Here is a 20,575-nt window from a genome sequence, read left to right on the forward strand (position 1 = left end):
CTCCTCACCACCTCTGTTAGGCAGGACAGTACTGCACTTCCACCACAGCTATTTGTTGAAAAGTAAAGTGTCTTAATCTTGCTTTATACTACTAATTCTTCCCCCCGTGCTGCATGTAATCCAGGATTAATGGCATTGTTGCCTAATATTATTTTTGTAGCTATCATGGAAATCTCATTAACTAAAAGAAACATCAAACGTGTCTTGAGGGTTTCATTTTTAAGCAGAGCCATCCAATAGCTTACCTAATAGAGTTCTGCAGTCTGCAGGAGGTTCTTCAAGTGCAGAGTTACTTGTGGCCATTACAGGATGGGTTTCACTTGTTTCAGTAAAAAGAAATGAACTTAATTTGCCCCTCTATCCTGTGAAGGAAGGGGTAAGTCTGCACTTTTTCTAAATTCACATTTGTATTCTGGCTGACAGATAAATGTATTATTAGTCTCAGGGAAATGAGTTTTGTTCTCCTAATGGAAAGCATATAGGTGCCATTGGCTGCTCTGTGGTCACGTTACTTCCCTACTAACTGGCCTTCAAGCTCTGTAGCACATTGAGGAAGCAACAAAAAATGGTCCCTCAGGGTTTCCAGTACAATGCCTCAGCAGCATCAATGTTTTCCCTGGTTTTTCAATGGCAGGAAGCTGGGAAGTTAGTGTTTTGTACATGGAAGATCCCAGTTCTGTGGTTAAGGAGTTTGGGGCTCCTGGTTCTGGTTGCCCACGGGCAGCACGGTGTATCCATGCTCTGCTGCTGTGCTTTTTAAAGAAACTTTAATGGTGGCAGGGGCAGCTAGTGGATATTAATTGCTGTAATACCTCAGTGTCCATCTGTGCCATTGCTTGCTAAATGGAGCTGGAAATACACGGTGTGCAGGCAGGGCATTGATTCATATCATGACAAGGGGGGCTGCCATACCGTGCTCCGAATGGATTTAAATGATAGCTGCAGAGGAATTAAGACCAGTTTAATCCGACTAAATAATGCTCCTAATGATGAACCATTAAAATCTAGTTGACTTTCAGATCCTAGCAATTGTATCAGACAAGGTGATTATACTAAACATCAGTAATGATAATCATTAGAATAGATTAAAGTATTGACTGAGCCATAGGAAGCGCTGCCTGGCGCCGGCACTGGGGCTCTTTGCTTTCACAGCAGCATCCTCCCATCCCAGCAGCATTATGCAATTTTGTTGGGTTTGCTGATGGACCTCAGGTCTGCTGCTCCTGCCTGGAGCCCCGGCAGCTTTTTGCCCAAAGCACATCTTCCAGGTCCAAAACACATCCAGATGCATCCACCATGGATGCCCAGTGGATTGGCTATAGCACCGGAGCCTGAGGTCAAAGCATTCCCCTTGTCCAGGGGAGATAAACAGACAAAAAGGGATAATGCAGGCTTGCTGGAGGAGAAATTGTGAGCCTTCCATCTGGTTTCTTTGGGGCAAATGGCCACAGCCATGCTGCACTGCTGCTGGGACCGGGCTGCCCTGCCCTGCAGTGCTGCTGCACTCTGAGCTCTGCTCCACATTGATTCCTGCCCTGGCTCACACTGCTGTACAAGCCTGTAAATATAGTGAGAAGATAGGCATTTTATGATGTCTGACTTTCCTACCATATTTTTTCGTTAAGTAAGCTGTAATGGAAATATTGGGCTTTCATTTCTTGCTTGCTTCTTTTCCAACAATTGTCAGTAAATCAAAGTTGCAAAAAGCCATCTCCTCCTCTGCAATGTCAGGCTAACGGCAGCCTAGTGGTCACTTACTTTTGGAAATGATATCGCCCTATTTCGAGGCACTCAGCAGACTTTAGTGCTGATGTATTGACCCTTGCAGCTTTCAGACGAAGGAAATATTCGAGGACAGCATTTCCAGCAGAGAAATGCCCATATTTCAAAATGAGGACTGCAAGTTGTAGTTAAGCCAATTGGCTGAGATACAAATGTGCCAAGCTTAGAAATAAAGCGAGTATTTCTTCCCCTGTTTTTCCATCATCTCTGTGTGCCTCTTCCCATGGTTTCCTGTAGCACCAACCCCACAGCTTCTCACCTCCTGACCCTTTTGCTGCCCACCCCGGGCAGTGGGGCTGGGTGTGCTTTACATTGCACAGGAGATACGGAGTGACAAAGGCTGGTGAAGACCTCTCAGATCCCCAAGTCCCACTCTAACGCATCCCACACTGCCCTTGTGATCCATGCTGCTGATTTAATTAATTTCTTTTTTCTTTTACCATTCCTGCTGGCCCCAGGCAAACGTATTGAGTCGGTGGTGTCTGAGCACACCTACGAGCATCCATTTGGAGACGAGTGCTGGGATGCAGCTCCCCCCTCAGCACGCTCCTTGGGCTGTGAGCATGCAAACACTCAAGCAAGGAACATTTCAGAACTTTTTCTGCAGTTCCCTGCCGACTTTTTGCAGCAGGACGGCTCCGGAGTGCTGCGGCCCCGTGGCCGGGAGATGCCGTGCCCGCATCCAGCTCAGCATCGCGCAGCACCGCGGGGCAGCAGGGGGCTGCGGTGCTCCCGGGGGGCTGCTGCCGGCAGCGGGTTGTCTCGGGATGCCGCCGAGCCCCGCTCCCAGCCCTCGGACCCGCCCGCCAGGTGGGGCCGTTGCCGTTCCGGCGATGCTCGGGGGTGGACGCGGTGTGCGTAGCCCGGAGGTGCGGGTCGGACACGCGGGGATGTCGGGTTGGAACCGGGCCCGGGGCAACGGGGTGCTGCGATGCGCTGAAAGGGAAGCTATTCCGTAGCCGACCTCAGGGCTCCTTCAGTCCGTGCTGCAGCTGAAACAAACAGCTGAAACAAACAGCAGTTCCTCATCCACCCCTCTTCCCTGCTTGGCCCTCGGTGTGCCGCGGCCGGGTGCCCTCTTCCCCACCAAGGTCCTTTGGTGGCTGTGCTCGGGACAACGGAGCTCGGGGCTTCAGGACCGCCTCTGCGCCTGCGAATGGTAACGTTGTGATTGATCACTGCATGAGACATAAGTCATTTTTGCATTGAAAGTAATATTATGCTCTCCAATCAGGTCACATTCGTTATGCACCCTGCGCAGGTGCAGATGCCTCGTGTGCTCTCCTGGTGGATCTTTTCCCTCGTGCTTCTCCTGGTGGAACAGGATGGCAATATGCAAGGCAATGCAGTGTGCAAGGGGATGGCAGTGTGCAAGGCTCCTTCTTCTGCCCATTTGTGCCTCTGAAATTGCAGGAGTTTGTGCAAAGCACAGCCTGGGAGCAGCACTGCTGGCTGGCACAGGACAGAGCCATGATGTGTCCTGGTAGTACTGTGTCTGCAAAACGTAATGGATGCTGTGCTACAAAACACCCTGGGAAGGGCTGGTGGCCTTGACCCTGCCTGTTTTTGTTTGTGTAACACTCCCAAGCTGGTTTCCTAGTGCTGCTGTGGGAGCATTGCAGCAGGCAGAGCATGGACTGTTGGCTGCTCCAGTTCCTGCTGTCCTGCACAGGTTCAGCACAGCATCAACCTCCAGTGGGACCATTTTCATCTGCCTGCATCCCTGCCCAGAAGCTCCAAAGCTGTTTCCATGCAGCAGAGTAGTTTGCAGTGAGCCAAAGTTGCATTCTGGTGGTGCCCACTGCCCAAAGTGCAGCTTAAAGCCCTTGCAAAAGTGCTTGTACTGCTAATTGTGCTGTATTCAGCCCTTATCACTGGTGTACATCTGCTACGTAATGCACACCGTGTCTGGGTCAGCTGAGAGCTGGGATGAGTTAGAGGGGCTTGGGAGGGGGTCTGCATTGCGCCAGGGCCATTGGTGCCATCTCCAATTGCTGCACACTCACAGCATTTAGCTTACAACAGATTATAATATGCATTCCAGATGTATGATGAGAAGCTGTACAGCATATCTTAGCTCCTAATCTTCCCCGTGCCAATATGTATCATTGCAATCTTCCTACCTACATCAGACAAATTACTTCAGTTGTTGCTTCGAAGCCCAATGCAGCCAACACATGCAACGCAATCCTTGCAGCCACTGCCACAGCATGGAGATGCCCCCAGCACAGCTCAGAGGATGGGTTTTACTTAAAACCCTTTTTATTCCGTATTTCATTCTTCTAGTTAAAAATGAGTATGAGGAGGGCATATTAAATGCTGATCTTCTTGCTCAACTATTTGCTAATGTAATTTTTCGGTACCGCATCACGGGGAAGATCTGAATTCTTCTATTTTTGTGTAAAAGTGCTGTCACAAATCCAAGCAAGTTTTCAGTGTGATGAGGCACTTAAAGAAGAGTTTTTCTTTGTTGTTGTTGTTATTATTGATGTCTCCTGAAAAAGGATATCCTTAAGATATAAGGACAGCTATAGCTGCTGGTTCTCTGAATTGCTATGAAGGCTCACACTGCAAAGAGAGCCTTGACAATGATGGATAACCTCCACAACTTCTCAATAGTGGATTTTGTTTATCCTGCCTCTTCTTTGTGTTTGTGGCTGGTTTTTCACTTGGGGCTACTCTCAGCCTTTAAACACCAGCTCTGCAGCTCTCGCATCGCCTCCCTCCTAAGACAGAGAAAGTTTAGGCTGGATATTAGGAGGAAGTTTTTCATGCAGAGGGTGGTGAGGCTCTGGAACAGGTTGCCCAAGGAGGCTGTGGATGCCCCATCCCTGCAGGCATTCAAGGCCAGGCTGGATGTGGCTCTGGGCAGCCTGGGCTGCTGGTTGGTGACCTGCACACAGCAGGGGGTTGGAACTGGGTGAGCATTGTGCTCCTTTACAACCCAGGCCACTCCATGATTCTATGATTCCCTCCTCCCATTGCTGTAAACAGACAGTGGGCACAGCTGCACATCCCACAGGAAGCCCCTGAGCCCCACATCGACAGCAATTGGTTTGGATGAAAGTTGTGATTCCTGAATGACTTTGTGTGTGTGTCACAGAGCAAGGGATGCTGTGATTGGCCAAACCTTCAGAGCCTTTGCTCTTGGCCATGCGCAGATCAGGAACAGAGCCCAGGATGCCACAGGGCTTCCCACCATCTCTGTGACTTTTTCCCCTCCTTCTCTTGGAGTTCTTTGGTTTTGGTTGAAAGGTTTTAATAAAATCACTGCTCTAATATGAGAAGTCTTTTCCTGACAGCTTAGCAGTACTCATAAACTCCCTCATTTCTGGTTCAGTAGTTTTCATTAAGATGATCTGGTGAAAGCTGGGAAGTAAATGTGTCCATGAGCGCTCAGTGTGAGGGTGGAAGGGAGTTGTGTTGCACTGAAAATCTTGGGCAGGAGACAAGCGGGTGCTTTGGCTGCATTGTTTGGGCAATAAAACATTTATGGGCATGGGACGTGGCTCATGAAACTGCAAGACCTTCCTTGCTTGGAAAGAGTTGGCTAGGGGATGACTTTAAAAAGGCAAGGAGAAAAGGATGTGGGAAGAGGAGCGATGGGTACACAGTGAAGGTGCTGGGGCAGAAACGTCGTCCTTGAGTTGTCCTTGGGGTTACCAAAGCCAATGCTGAGCCAAACCCCATAGCGAGCCCCAGGCACGGAGCTCTGGGGTTTGCAGGGACCCATGCAGACTGGGTTCTGCAGTGTGAGCCCACCTCTAATTAATAGCAGCATTTGCTTAAAGAGATCAATGCCTGTCCTTGACCTCAATGCGCAATTTGAGCTATTACTGTATCACTAGATATGAAATGAACTATAATACATCTGAGAGGCAAACCGCTTATATCGAACCTGGTAATACAGATGAGAATCTTTTATTATATCAAATGAAAGCCGTGTGGTTATATTTAAATACTCCGACTGCTGAAGGCTGCAGGGAGAGACTTTTCCGCAGCTAATTCACCAAGGAGCAGCTGGAGGCTAACCTGTGTCCCCAGCGCGCATTAGCTCTCCCAAGAAGAGAAATTGTTTGGGGGGAGAAGCTCTGCTAGCCGTGATTAAAATAGTCCTCCTAATGCATGCTGAAAATAGTGCTTACAGTAAGTGTGCAGGGCTATAAATTGGCAGGGATAAAACAAGGGTGAGGTTGGAGGCACGGTGACTGTGGGATTTCTGCCTGCTGGGCGTATGGCTAGGAAGGGATGGAGGATGTGGGGCAGGGAGTGGGGGGCAGCCCTGGGGCTGAGATGGTGGTGGGAGGGGATATCACCTGTGTTGGGCATTAGGAGCCAAGGGCATGTCCTCAGCAGCATGCTTCTAATTAGCGGCGAGTTTGAAAGTCCGCTCCGTCGCATGGGTAAACAAGCTCTCGGAGTAATAGAGGGGTTGTCAATGCTGCTTTTATGTTCAAAAAAAGCCTGTATTGTACTGTAGGTCAATGAAAAGCTGCGAGAGGTGAGGGCCGTTCAATACTCATGGCCTAAGGTCTGCAGAAATTTCCATAATATAAAAATGGATTCTGCAGGGACGGGAATGCTAAAACGTGGCATTACTGCTCCGGGCGGTCGCTGCGCTGTTGCTCCATGCACCACAAACATCTCCAAACACATGACTTTCCTGTAATACTTTGTTTGACACCACCAAAGCAGTACTGGGGTGAGGAAGGCAGAGGTACTGAGCAGGCTGAGGGCTGGCAGCTGAGCATGAGCCATGGGTGCCCTCCTGCTGGTTCCAGGTGTGCACAGCGCTGCGGGTGTCATTGCCACCATTGCTTCAGGTCCATTTTATAAGTTCATTACAGAGCTGGGGGATATACAGGGAGCAGAAGCACATTTCCCTCCAACCCAAACCTTATCTACAGCAGCGCTTCCCGCTCTGGGGGCTGCACAGAAAGAGAATTTTTCATTTGCAGTCCCGAAGGAAACGTTGTTAGTGAATGCTGATCGTTCCTCTTTAGTCTAAATTAATTAAATGACACAGTACTTATCGTACAAAATGAATGGAGATCACTGCATACAGTGATTATAATGCATGGTCTTTCTAAAGAAATATGGGTAGACAATGTCCTTTGCTGGAACATGCAGATGTTCCCATTGCTCTGTAAGGCATCTCCCTGACAGGCAGTAATGCCAACATGGCAGGTGTACAACCAGAGCAATGTGGAAGGCTGTGGGCACATGGCTGCCCTCCTCCCAGATACGTGTATGTACCTGCAGCCCCATACACCTGTAGGTCACCCAATCCCAGACACATACATCAACCGTGTGCCCAAGCTGTCACCAGCACCACAGAGGTGGAGGATGGAGGTAGGTGGCACTTGCCCTGCTCTGTGGGGTGTCGCAGTAGGGGTATGGCTGCTCTGGGGCCATGAGTCAAGATATCTTGTTGATAATATTCTGTGCCAAAAATCTCAGCCCATTTGTCTTGCGTGCTGTAGCTGTTTGTTTGCAGAAACAGCAAATCCCAACCGTGCCAAGCTTGGGCTCCCGACACGTGATAGAAGCCCATCCCAGCTCAGCTCTTTGCAGTTGCCCTGAAGGAAAAAGGAAATATGAAAGAAATATGGAAAAGGGGAATTCAAGCAGAGTACAAAGACAAAAAAAAAAAAAAAAAAAAAAAAAGCCAAATTTTGGGAGAGATGAGCACTTCAGCACACAGAACTCCAGCTCCTGCGTTCTCCGTATTCAAATATTCCGATGCGTTGTATGTTTCCAGCTGTGGAGAATGCTTGTGAGAGACAGCTCTAATATAAATTGTGTGTTAAAGCGGAGGGATCAACGGAGATATTCAGCAGGCACAAAGCAGCCTTCGTGAAACAACTGCATGCAACACTTCAGCTGTTAATGCAGCATTCCCCAACAGCACTTCTCAATCTTTGGAACAATAGAAATGCCAGATTTGCAGCCCTACAGATCAGGAAAGAAAACAACGCATGCAAAGATCTTCAAAATAGTCATTTTTATTAATCTTGGTGAAATTGCATGGAAACCCATGCAGGGATGCTTGGCCCCATCCCCTTGTACATTCTCCCTCTTCCTGAACTCGCTGCCATACACCTATCCCTCTGCCCTGTGCAGCCCCTGCCTGTAGGTGCATGCTTCCACATCGTATGTTAACATATATATTTAAAAAGTCATCTCCATGAAGCACTAGAAAGGGATTCTTGGTGGTATTTTTATTTCACTAATGTGGTTTTATGGCCTTGCCACTGTGGTGGAAGCAATGGTGCAGGGCTCATTGGGGTGGGAGATGGGATCTGGCCTCGAAATCATATACAGGCTTATAATAAATCATTCGAACCATAGAATCACAGAGTGGTTTGAGTTGGAAGGGACCCCAAAGGGCCATCTGGTCCCATGTGCTGCAATGCATGGGCACACTCACAACTCCATTGGATGCTCAGAGCCCATCCCCTGTCCATAGGTGTCTGCAGGGATGGGGCAGCACCAGCTTTCTGGGCAACCTGTGCCAACAGACCCTGCTGCAGACCCTGTCCCCTTCCTTCTAACAGCCCCTTTCAGGCCCTGAAAAGCTGTGCTCAGCTCTGCTGGTACCTCCTCTGCTCCAGGCTGCACAGCCCCCAGAGCCCCAGCCACAGAAGCGCTGTTTTGGTACAGACAGCAGTCACTGGGGTGGCGACTCAGAGTGTTTCTCAGGGTATCTGGGTGCCACAAGCCGTGTCCCCCTTAATTCACCAGAACAGAGCTGTGCAGGAGCTGACTTCCCATCAGCGGGCAGATGGGAATGCATTGAGTGCATTGCATGGGAGCAGCCGCTGTCTCCAGCCATGTGCTGGTAACCCCACCTGAGGGACACCGCAGCAGGAATCGGTGCTCAAAGATTTATACCAGGATGGAAACTTACAGCCCTCAGTGCCTATTTACTGGAAAATATCCCCTTGGAAAGTTTATCCGACATGATCTGCAAGCCAAACAACTTTTCAAAGGGTGCTGCGAGGAAGGTAGAAAAGAGCAAATCTCCTCTTGTGCTTCTGGGTCTACCTGGAGCCCTGCTTTGTGCTGCTGTAAGAGTAGGTGGAGAGGGTCCGGAGAGGGGTGAGGGGCTGGGGGGGCCGGGGGGGCTGTGCTGGGACCCGGCAGAGACGTCCCCCACAGCCTGGGGAGAGGGGAGGCACATGAAAGCGGGCCTGGATTTGCCTTGCAATGACAGCTGCATATTAATCCAAAGAACTTCTGCGAAATCAAAAAGACGTATTTCAGCAAAATGCACCCCTAGAGCCCCAGTCGTAAAGCAAGGGAATAAACTTGAAACGGGATTGATTTCATCTTAAAGGGAATCTTCCTTTGAAATGCTACCAACTGCGGTTGTCTTATTTGGTTTTCAATACTATAACAAAATTGTGCCATATTGTGTCAAATAAGGAGGTAATATAACAGCTTTAAACAAATTTTGTAATTATGGGATCAATCGGGAACAAATTAAACCCACGTGCACCGGCCATGCCGTGTCACTGAATGCCACCCAGCAATGCAACTTATCACAACCCATGGAGGTACCCGTGAGATTTCAGCTCCCATTGCTGGCTTCCAACGGTCTGAGGTGCTGCTGGCTGCTTTGGAGCTATTTGTTGCCCATTTTTTTCCACTTATTGTGTAAACGTTTTCAGGGTTCGGGCAAGTTCTGTGACCCTGCAGATCAATGGAAGTGTGCAATAAAGGGGGTGGTGCTTTTGCACATAGAATCACAGAATCATTATGGTTGGAAAAAACCTCTGGGATCCCCAACTCACCTCATCATGCCTACTGCCCACGTCCTCAGTGACCCATTCCCGTGGTTCTGGAGCATCTCCCAGGATGGCAACCCCAGCTCTCCCTGGGCAGCTGTGCCACTGCATCACTGCTCTTTTGGTGAAGAAATCTTTCCTAATACCCAACCTGAGTCTTCCCTTGTGCAACGTGAGGCCATCACCTCTCTACCCTATTGCTGTTACCTGGGACAAGATGACCCCCAATACTGGGAGACCTGAAGGATTTGCTGGACAAACTTCCAGTAAATTTGCATCCACTTTTCCATTGTGAGATGTTCATACAAGAATATAGATGGAAAGGAATGAAACTCAGCAATTGCCCAGTTGAGATCTGCTGGGGCACTGGGAGCAGTGGGAGCAGTGGGAGCACATCCCAGTGCTGGATGCCATGCTCTGGGCAGGGACAAGCAGCCCACCAAGCACAGTGTGTTGCCCTGGTTCTCCCTAGGTGTGTGCAGGGACTGTTGTTCTGGAGGCTGAGCCCCACTCCAGGACAAACAGACTGCGTTGCTCCAGAGCCCAGCACAGCCCCGCAGCGCCCATCCTGCTGCCTCACACAGCGAACAGTATTGCAGCATGTCCTATAAATACAATGTTTGTTCTTCGTAATGGATTTCAGCAAGATATGGTAAATATTAACTCCCAGGTGGGGGCAAATGCATAATTCATCGCCTAGCACACTCCAACTGCTCCGTCTCTCTCATGATTAACATGTAAGGCATTCATTATATTTTTCAGCCGGTGCACAGACGAGCACAGAAAGTTATGCAGATGAATACCAAACACCTGAGCTCTGTAAAATCATCCCACTCGGCACAAGATCTGCTCCACAGCCAACTACCATGACACAGGGTCAGCACACCCAGGACCTGCACCCAGCATCCCAGTGCCTGAGCCACCCCACCCATCTCACTGCCTTCTCACCAAAACCCCCTTAAACCTTACTTGGTCAAAGAAGGCACGTCCGTTCCTTATGGTATCCATGGTGCGTGTCTCAGGATGAGCCACCCTATTTCCAGCACCTGAGACTTACTGCAGTCCTACAGTCCTCATTTGTCCCAGGGCCAAAGTAAGACAGTCAGACTTCCCATCTCCCTTCTCCATCTGGAAGACTTGCAGTGCTCTCCTCTCCTGAGGATGCTCCTAGCTAAGAACCAAATGCACCGCCAATGGGTTTTAACCCACAGACTCTGCAATGCAGTGCTGGGGAATCTGGTGTTTCTAAGACATTTTCTCAGAATCAGAAAACTCCCAGGGAAACTTTCTGGTTCTCATCTCTACCCATACTAATCCATCACCAAAATGTTAACACGTTTAATGAGTCCCAAAGGATGTGGCCTTGGGCTAATGCTGTGCCCAGGGCAGGTCCTGACCACTTATTTCTGGGGTTAGTGAGTTGCAGGAGCTCTCCCATCTCTTCCCCATGGGCAGACTCCCAGAAATTGGACTCACCTCTTGTGCACAAATAGCTCAGTTTCCCATTCTGTTTTTCTTCTGAAACCCCAGATATGAGTAGGCGTGGGCTTAGTAAAGGGCTACGGGTTGAAAATTGATCTTTAAATGTGTAATATAACCTGATTAACCTTAGCAAAGTAAATAGGATTTCAATTGAACTCAAGTGATATTCTGGGTGAAGAGACAAATGTGAGCCATAACAAGCATACTGTCTGTTAATGAGACGTCAATCCAAGAACGTTGGCCTTGGGTGCTGTCATTGAATTTCCCCAGTGGTCATGCCCATAGTTGACTTCTCTGTGGTATCTCACACTGAATTTGGGCTGAAGCCATGGGACGAGGCTGGGCTCTGCCTCCCCATGCCCCCACTTCTGTTTCACATGCGTGTTCTTTGCCTCTGCACGCGTGTGGTGGCAGTGCAGCAAAAAGCCAACCCAGGAAATGAAAGAAGTGACATTCAGCAATGCAATTTAAGACCTAGGTAAGTCAGATGTTAAACACCTAAGGGGTGTAATCTCCTTTTAATGTGAGCACAATTCCCATTAACATTAATGGGGGGGTTGTGTGACGGCTTCAAAAGGAGAATATGCACCTAAAAGTGCAAATTAGCACTTACAAACTCTATTGATAAATTATTAAAGAATGTCATTAAAGCATAACCACACCCCCGTATCATTAGATCGAGTCCAAACCAGCCAGGCAGCATGCGCAGTGCCCACTCATTATAATGACAGCTAAAATGCCATTTAGGCACCAAATTGAATCTAGTGTAAATATTGGTTCATCAGCCCTCGTTTCCTGCAGAATTTGGAATTTAAAAGCTTGAACTTCTCTTCTTTAAATGCAAATCAGAGCCAGGGAGTGCTTTTAACGGAGGTCAACACTTAGAGAGTGGTGTTTAAAAAGTAAATTAAAAACAAAAGCCCCAAGCCTTAGGGACTGTGCTGCCAGTGGAGCTCTCAGCTGCTGGCTCACCATGGCCACCACCAGCCCCTCATTCTTCCCTGTGGGGCTGCAGCTGCTGCAGTTCTTCTCCTTATGACTGATGCCCTGGGACCATCCTGAGGAGCCAGGGCTCAGCACAACCTCATGGATGTCACATCCAGCAGGACATCTATGGACATCTATTGACACCTATTGACACCAATTGTCATCTACTGACATCTATGGACACCTATTGATATCTACTGGCATCTATTGACACCTACTGACCTCTATGGGCATCTATTGACCTCCACTGGCATCTATTGACCTCCACTGGCAACTACTCACCTTTATTGGCCATCTATTAACATCTATTGGTATCTATTGACATCTACTGATGGTATTCCTCCTTCTATCACCAACTTGCACCTCCTACAGCATGAGGAAGCAAAGCAATGCCAACAAGAGAGCCAAACTCCCCCACGGCCCCTGGCTGCTCCTAGGATGCCCATATCTATCTGATCTATCCTTAGAAAGTGCTGTCCGCCCATTACCTACAGCTGTTAAATTATTAACTATCTTCGACAGCTCATCCACATTAAATCCTTCCCTTTCAGGACACTGTATCTCTCAGAGATTACCCTTTTACTCTCCCTTTTGTTAGATTAACCAGTCTGGGGTGTCTCCAGCTTTCTCCATAATTCATGCCCATAACCGAGCCTCTTTTCGGCTGCCCCTGCAGCACCTTTACAACCTCAGCCATGTCTCCCCCTCACTGGGGAAACAGAGCTGCTGGCACCAGCCTAAATCTCTCTTTCTGAGTTAGGTTTTATGGGCTTACAAGAATCTTATAAAGCACGGAGGGCTATTCGTGTACCAAGGATATACTGTATAGTGTCATAACCACTGTCCTCAAATACAGGTCCCAAACACTCAACCCATTCCTGAAGCCATTAACAAAATTGTTTTTGGAAGTAAATCATTCGTATGAGTGTAGCAGCATGAGGAACGGAGGTGTTCACCTCAACAGTGATCCTGAGTTTTAAGTGATGCCAGTTCTTTATGTTCTTTCGAATTTTGTTGCAGGTGAAGTGAGTGCAACAAGTCCCAGTTCTTGGAGCCAACTTAATGCGCAAATTCAGCTGCTGAGGTTAAAACAACAGCAACAAAAATGCATTTTATTGCGATGAAAAAGTTGTAAAATTGTAAAAAACCGTGCCTGAAATTCAAATAAAAAACAAGGAGCTCCTGGTTTTCAGCCTAGGTTAGCTGAAAATGAGTCTGGTGGTGTGGGGCAGCTGGTTTTTCGGCACTGGAGCTATGGCTTTGCACATAAAGCACAAAGCAAGGCGAGGGGGAACAGGAGAAGCAGAGCAAGATGGAGGTTGGAGTGACACCTCCGATGATGGCCTGTAATGAATTTTTCAATGTTTTCCAACAAAGAGCCATAAAGGTCAGCTCCCTTCCACTGAATTCAGCTAATACTTTATTAATACCAATTGAAATCACATGCGTATCGCAAAAGAGACAAATCCATGTCCATGCAGTCGCTGATGAAATCCGTGTTGCCTCATCTCTCCTCCTGCCCCAACCCAGCATTACTCAGTCTCGTGCTTTCCAGAAGCCTTCAGATGTGTTCAGGATGTGTTTGTGATGGCCGCTTGCACAGAGCAGAAGCAGAGGATGACTGCTGCCATCTCCCAGATGGGTGCCTCCAGCACTGCCTTGCAATGAGCCCTCACTGGCTGCTTCCCACAGCACTTCTCACCCCACAGACCCCGAGGAGCAGAGCCTCGTGTTGCAGTGCAATGGAAGACGTGCTGCACATCCACCAGAGGATGGGGACAGGCAAGGTATGAGGTGGCCATGGCACTGGTGGCAGTTGGTTGCAAGTTGGGCTCTGCCTTGGTGGCATTTCCCGTATCGCCTCTACGTAATTCTTAATTATTCCTCACATTGTGTGTGGAGCAGTCCTTGTTTTTGAAAATAATTGTCCTGAGAAAACATGTTTTATCCCTCTAATATGAAACCATTAATTAGGAGATGTTGACCCAATGAGCTACGATAGTTTGGTGGTTGATGAACATTGCTTTTAATCAGACCTTTTACAAGCTGGTGGATGTTAACTTCTGGCTGTTAATTATTCACACCTTCAAGTGCTAAGACGGTCAGAATGTTTCATGAACGCTCTCTTTTCATTTGATGGTGACATTGGATTTTATGAGCCAGGATTCGCACTTATTAATTTACAGTCATTTTGCACTTCTATGCCAGTCATTTAGCATTACCTCTCTGTTTAAAAATAATAAATGACCTCTGACTCCCTATTGTCTGTCATAATTAGCATACTGTCTTTTAAAGAGGAAAGCGTGTTTTCTCTTCATTAACAGTAATAATACCTAGGCAGACAATCAGTAAGTCCGTGATCTAGAAGCTGCTGTGGACGCCAAATTACCCTCTCTACCAAGACAAAATCAATTAACACCACTGGGGATGTCATTATTGTCACATTATGTCACCGGATATACTCCAGGGTAAATAAATGATTTGTGGAATTTTTAATGCTGCTGCTCAGAACCCGGAGCCGGGGATGGGAGCGTGGCACCCGGCTGCGGGCAGCATCCCATGGGCAGTGCAGGGCCGGGGGCAGAGGGATGGGGTGGTGGGAGAGGAAGGCTCTGCCACTGCTGTTGGCTTCCCCTGCACCAGTGTGATCCTTCACCAATTGTTGTGGCTGCAGAACCCTCCGGCCATGCAAACCTCACACCATAACGATCAGACAAGTATCCTCAACTTTGGTATTTTGGCCCACGTCGGGGCTATTTAATTAAGTCTGTTCTGTCCGACACGATCTGATGTCATTGTACAAGGAGATGTTCTTTGTTAGCGGCGCTCTTAGTTTCAGGCTCCTCTGTGTATTTGAAACCATGGTAACAGAAGAGTAAGCTAAAGCCAATGAGATAATGAGATATTCTCATTGTAATTGTGCTTCATGAGGGCACACGCTCCCATGGGTGGGATCCGGCTGTCTTACAACTGCTCACAGAATTTAAGGGACAGGCATACATTAGCACAGGGCCGCCTCCGCCGTGCGGCACTGCTGGCACAGCTGCTGCTGTTGTCTGCGGCGCATCACGGGTGGATATCAGCATTATAAAGTGCTCAGAACTCCATGGAAGTTGGAGCTGTGGCTGTGGGTGATGTGTGGTGCACGGCGATGGAGAGCCAAGGGGAGGCAGTGGGGCTGCTGCAGCCACTGGGGCACTGAGGGGACCCAAGGGAGGTGAGGCACAGGATCTCCAGCACTTGCGCCTGCAACAGCATCCAAAAGTGCACTGGGTGTTCTAATGAGAGGACCTTTGAAAGGCAGCAGTGGAGGGAGATGTTTGCCCTGCTGCACTGCAAAGAAAGAGGAAACAAAACCAAGAACTTTTTCTCCCAGATCCCATCTTTCCGTTTTCTGGGCACTGTATTGCCCAGAATCACTTCGTGTGCTTTCATCATGATCTGCTAACCAGGTTATCCCATGCCACTGATTTGCTCTGTGCTACAGTGATCTCCGTCCTTTATAACTCCTGGCACACATCCCTCTGTCTTTTCTTGTGGGCAGCTCAGCACCTTGGGCACAGGGGACAAAGGGGAAATGGAGTGGGGGACCACTGAGCACCCATGTCAGCAAGGTGCCGTCCCATGGCACCCTTTTGTGGTCTGGCTGAAAGAGATTATTACAATTGCAATGCCGATAAAAAATCACAAGATTGAGATTGCAAGGTGGATTTCTTCTCAGTAGGGCCACTTCTGTGCTTTTTGGGTGCAGTGATGTTGGAGTAATGCAGACAAACAGACAGATTGTATGGATAGGCAGACAGGTAGATGTAGATATAGATGTAGATGTAAATATAGATATGCACATGCTAGTAGTCATTATGGGCACACAGATGCTGTATCTCATCAGCAGAGGGGAGCTGAGCAGGCTTTGGAGCAGGTCCAGCACGCCCAGCACTGCTCTGCAGTGTGCGTTTTTATTTGGTCAGCTGATTGGGTCTCTTTCACTGTCTGAACATCTCCCTGCTCTCCTACTTTCCGCTGGCAAAGGCAAAGCTGCTTCCCTCCATGCAAAACTGATTCATTGATCATTTCACTGGCACTGGCGTATGTGTGACACTGCAATACAAGTGGGTTCATTAAATATGATATCATGTCGCATTTTCAAGCTTTCCTGATAGGAATCTTTTCCCCCTGCGTTATTTCACAAGGCCTAAAATCCCCACAGGAATTGGGATACCGACTGAAGGAGATTTTATTCAAACAAAAGAGCAGGAAAAATTCTGAATTTACCAGGCGTAAAACTGTGGCCATGAAATCTCAGCCCTCGAAAGGAACAGCAGTGAGAACAGGCAGGGTGAAAACGTAGAATTTCTTTGAACTAAGTGGGGAAAATAGAAAATCCCCAAAGTGGGGGATGTGATCTGGCACATAATGCAGTGCTTCCCCCTGTGCTGGCAAGAGCAGCAGTGGGCAGACCAAGTTGGGAATGCGGCAGGAACCATGGGAAGGGGGTGGCAGGACAAGGTTTGATGGACACAGTGGGCTTGTTTTTCACCCTGCATTACCCATAATCCACAATAGATTTCTGTGTATGAGACAGGCTTTAAGAAGTGAAAAAATACGTTTGCTCACCTCGTGGTCTTGAGCAGGTGGGCAAAAGGCAGAAGCACTGCAACACAGCTCTGAGCCCTTAGCATCCTTCCTCAGCTTCAGTGCTGGGACGTGGGGCTGAGAGAGGCCTGCACCCACACTGGGTGCACAGGAAAGCAATGAGTAGGCATGTATATACATACGTACACCTACAAATTTTTACCTGTATCTATACATAGACACAAGTACATGCACCCCACACGCTCTGCTGGGGCAATGGCTATGGGCACCACGCTGGCTCTAATTGGATTTGATGCTTCTTCTGCCTGTCCCTGTTTTCCAGAGTCATCAGCAAAGCAAATGATCAATAAGAAAACTGGGGTGTCCCACAGACCCACACAGGGACGCTCCACACATTTTAATTAACATGAGACCTCTGCACACCCATAAAGGCATCTCGTCTCCTGACCGACGTTGCTGGAAGCCAGGCTCATCCCAGCAGTTTATTTACATCAGCATCTAAAAATATTTGTCCTTTCCTCGCCAGCCTGACACGCGCCTTGGATCTCCGTGCCTCAACAACAAAGGCTCTCTGCATGAGACAAGCTGCTCCATCGTTAATATGGACGGCTCATCGTTGCGCCGTGCATTGCAAATTGTGGGACATGCTTCTTCAGTGGCTGAGCCGTATTTTAATGTTACTGTCACATCAAATATTTGTTGCCCCGAGTCCGTAAGTGACAGAGTCATAAAGCACCGTGATAGTCAGCATCCTAAGTGTTTTTGATGCCTTATGAGGATCCTGATATTGAGAATAAACTGCACGATTTAGCACTAATTGTATGCAAGCTACAAGAACAGGTTTATTTTACAAGTGTGGAAATGAGATCCATAGCTGCAACAACAAACTGGGGAGAGAATCAGTGGGAGGAGGAAGAGCGGAGTTGGGAATGTGAGCTGAGCTTCTGCCTGGCAGCAGTTTGGGCCACTCGTGGCTTTATAAGTGGGTAAGGGAAAGGAGTTTGATCTCCCCTAACCTAATCATAGAACAGAATCACGACGGCTGGAAAAGCCCTCTGAGATTCCCAAGCCCAACCCATTGGCAGCCCTTTGCCAAACGCTGCATTTTCAGCTGTTTACAGATGCTCCGAGAAGGATCAGTTTAGAAATTGTTCAAAAGAATCCAGAGAAGGAAGATGAACCGAATGCTTACGAAGTCCTTTCTCCCTCACTAACAGACCCCTGTGCCGAACAAAACAGCAAGGTCCATCTCACTGAATTTACTGCAGAAAAAACTATTTGACAGCCTTGTACAGGAAATCGGAGCTATGTTGAGTCTTTTTTTAATTTAAGTGATATACACAAATCAAGTGTGAGTATTAAATCAGCGTAGAGTCATTTTTACAAGGAAGTGTAATTTAAAAACAGACATAAAAGATTTCTAAAGTAATGATACACATCTCCTTTGGACAAATGTTATTTCAGGGATTTATGATAATTCCTCTTCTGAAAGAAAAACGAAGCTAATTGAAACAAACTTTGTACTTTATATTAATGCCATTCGAATACAGTATGTGCTGCCAGTTATAAAGTGACATTGAAAGCTGATGCTGTTCTCAACAACACCACGGTTTCTCAGTTTTATGTACTTTTTAATTTCCTCTGTGGAAAATCTGTTCTTCATAAAAGGGCTGCTAAAGAAAATGTGGAAAAAGTTGATTCATTCCATATTTACATTCTTGCCAGTACCTGGAAATGAACCAGTGACCAATGTGAGCCAAAAAAAGAAGTTAGAAAAGTCATTTAGAAAACTCATCTTCCTACAGGCACTGCTTCAGAAGCACCCTGGGGAAGCTCCCCTTCGATGGCAAATACCTTTCAACCCTATAGGATCTGGATTATAAGCCTCTTGATGTGTGCCACCCACTCCTCGGACCCCCCTGCACAGGGTCAGGGATTGCCCCAGATCTGACCTGAGCCCAGACCCAAAACCAGATCCCAAAGTGAGCAGGAAAACAAACTGTAATGCGGACAATCCTGAGCCAGACTTGAATCCAAGCCCAAAAACCAGGTCCAGACCTTAACCTGAAAATGAATCCATCCTCAAATTGAATGTGAATCTGAACCCAACCCCAAATGTGAATCCAGTCCATCCCAAGCCCAAACCCAAATCCAGCCCAACCCAAACCCAAATGCGGCCCAAGTCCAATTCCAACCCTGACCAAACATAAAGCAAAGCCCAAACCCAAACCTGAACCAACCCAAACAAAAAACCAGCGTGCTCTGACCCAGAGGACTCTGAGGTGTGGGGATCCAGGCAGTGTAGAACCTGCAAGGCAGCCCTGTGACCCCTGTAGGGCACCCACGGTTCTGCAGGTGCCTCAGGGAATCACAGCGGCTGCACTGATGCCATCACAGCTGGGAGCTTTGGAGCTGGGGAGGGCAAACAGTAGCTGTAGCTGGTTCCCCAGCTTCAACATCCTCCTGCTCCTTCCAGTTCCCATTTAGAGACGATGAATAAGGAAGGAACAGCAGGAAGAAGGGTTGTTCAGGTTTAGAGCTGAATTTGATGTTGTTGACATTCACTCTGCTGGGCTTTGGCCTTAGGTGACTCTTTCAGCCCCACCTCTATCCTATCACCATGGCCAGCCCTGGGGGTTCCTTGCTGGTGTCCAGCTGATGCCATGACAGAGCAGCTTTCCCTTTCCTCCCTGCCTCCAAGCTGCACACACATGTGAGATGCTGAAAAAGCAAAGTCATCTCCAGAGGTGTTTTGTTAGAAATAACAGCTTCTGCACCTCCTGCTTCATTGCTCAGCTTTGTGGAACAGTGGCTGTAGTTAATTGGATATAATTGGAGTAGATGGAGCCTGGCATCTCACTGAGAGCATTTCTGTGCTGCTTCCTACTTGGAGATAGCACAGAAAGAGTGTGAAAAAAGGTGAAGTCATCCCTCTTCTGAGAGCTCACACTGCCATGCTGCCCTTGGGCTCAGCAGGTCCGGTGGCACTGAGACCAGCTTGGAGATTGACTAACTTCTGGTACAGGAGGAAAAGTTGGAAGTGGAATTTGCAGCATTAATATGATTTTTCTTTAATTCTTCCAGTATTTGGTTTTTTTTTTTTTCTCCCTTCTGTCCAGTTGGCTTTTGCACTCACATTGTGAATTCCTTTGCACAAAGTGGCAATGGACATCATGTATTGCACTGTTCCTCAGTACCAGACTCAGCACCAGGAGGATGCATACAGGATGAAGCCTCCGTCCTTGAGGCATGCACAGAGCTGTGAAAAACCTCCTACATTTGGAACTGAGACAGAAGATGCTTGGTCTTCCCAAAGAGGGGAGAAATCCAGCCCCCCATCATGCCCTCAGAGGCTGGGGACTGGTGGGAAGCACAGACTCTGCTCAGGAAAGCAGGGAAAATTAAAATTCTTTGAAATGCAACAGGCACATCAGCTTTCCTCTGCCAACCCTGTTGGTAAATAAAGCCTCCTCTGCTCTTTATCAGGAACTGTGAACGTGGAATTTGGTTTGCAGCTTCCAATTAAGTTAGGATTGATTTTCTTTTCTTTTGCAGCCAGACTGAAGAAATATCTCTGCTTAAAATTGCTTTAACCTCATTTAAAAGTATGCACACTTACACTGAATTTAGTGGATCGGCTGTTTATCTTGCTGCTTCAAATTAACTAAAAAATCAATGGTTAGAAGGAACCTCCACGAGCATCTGAGGAATATTGTAGGAACTGTGGTGTGGAGGGATGCCCCTGCAGCTTCTAAATATGACAAGATATCACATAAAACTGTGAAAACGGCATCTTTAAACTAGTTGGACCAAAGTATATTGCTCTGGGATAAATTGTGTAGTGAGGTGTAGATCTCAAAATTCTGTTGTACTAAGAATATAGATAAAAAGGCATTTTTGCTCATCAGGTGGGCATCGTGCGGTCGTCCAAGCACTGACAA

Source organism: Centrocercus urophasianus, unplaced genomic scaffold (assembly GCF_019232065.1).
Source record: "Centrocercus urophasianus isolate 14NV4802_14NV808 unplaced genomic scaffold, USGS_Curo_1.0 seq_19, whole genome shotgun sequence".
Classification (NCBI taxonomy): Eukaryota; Metazoa; Chordata; class Aves; order Galliformes; family Phasianidae; genus Centrocercus; species Centrocercus urophasianus.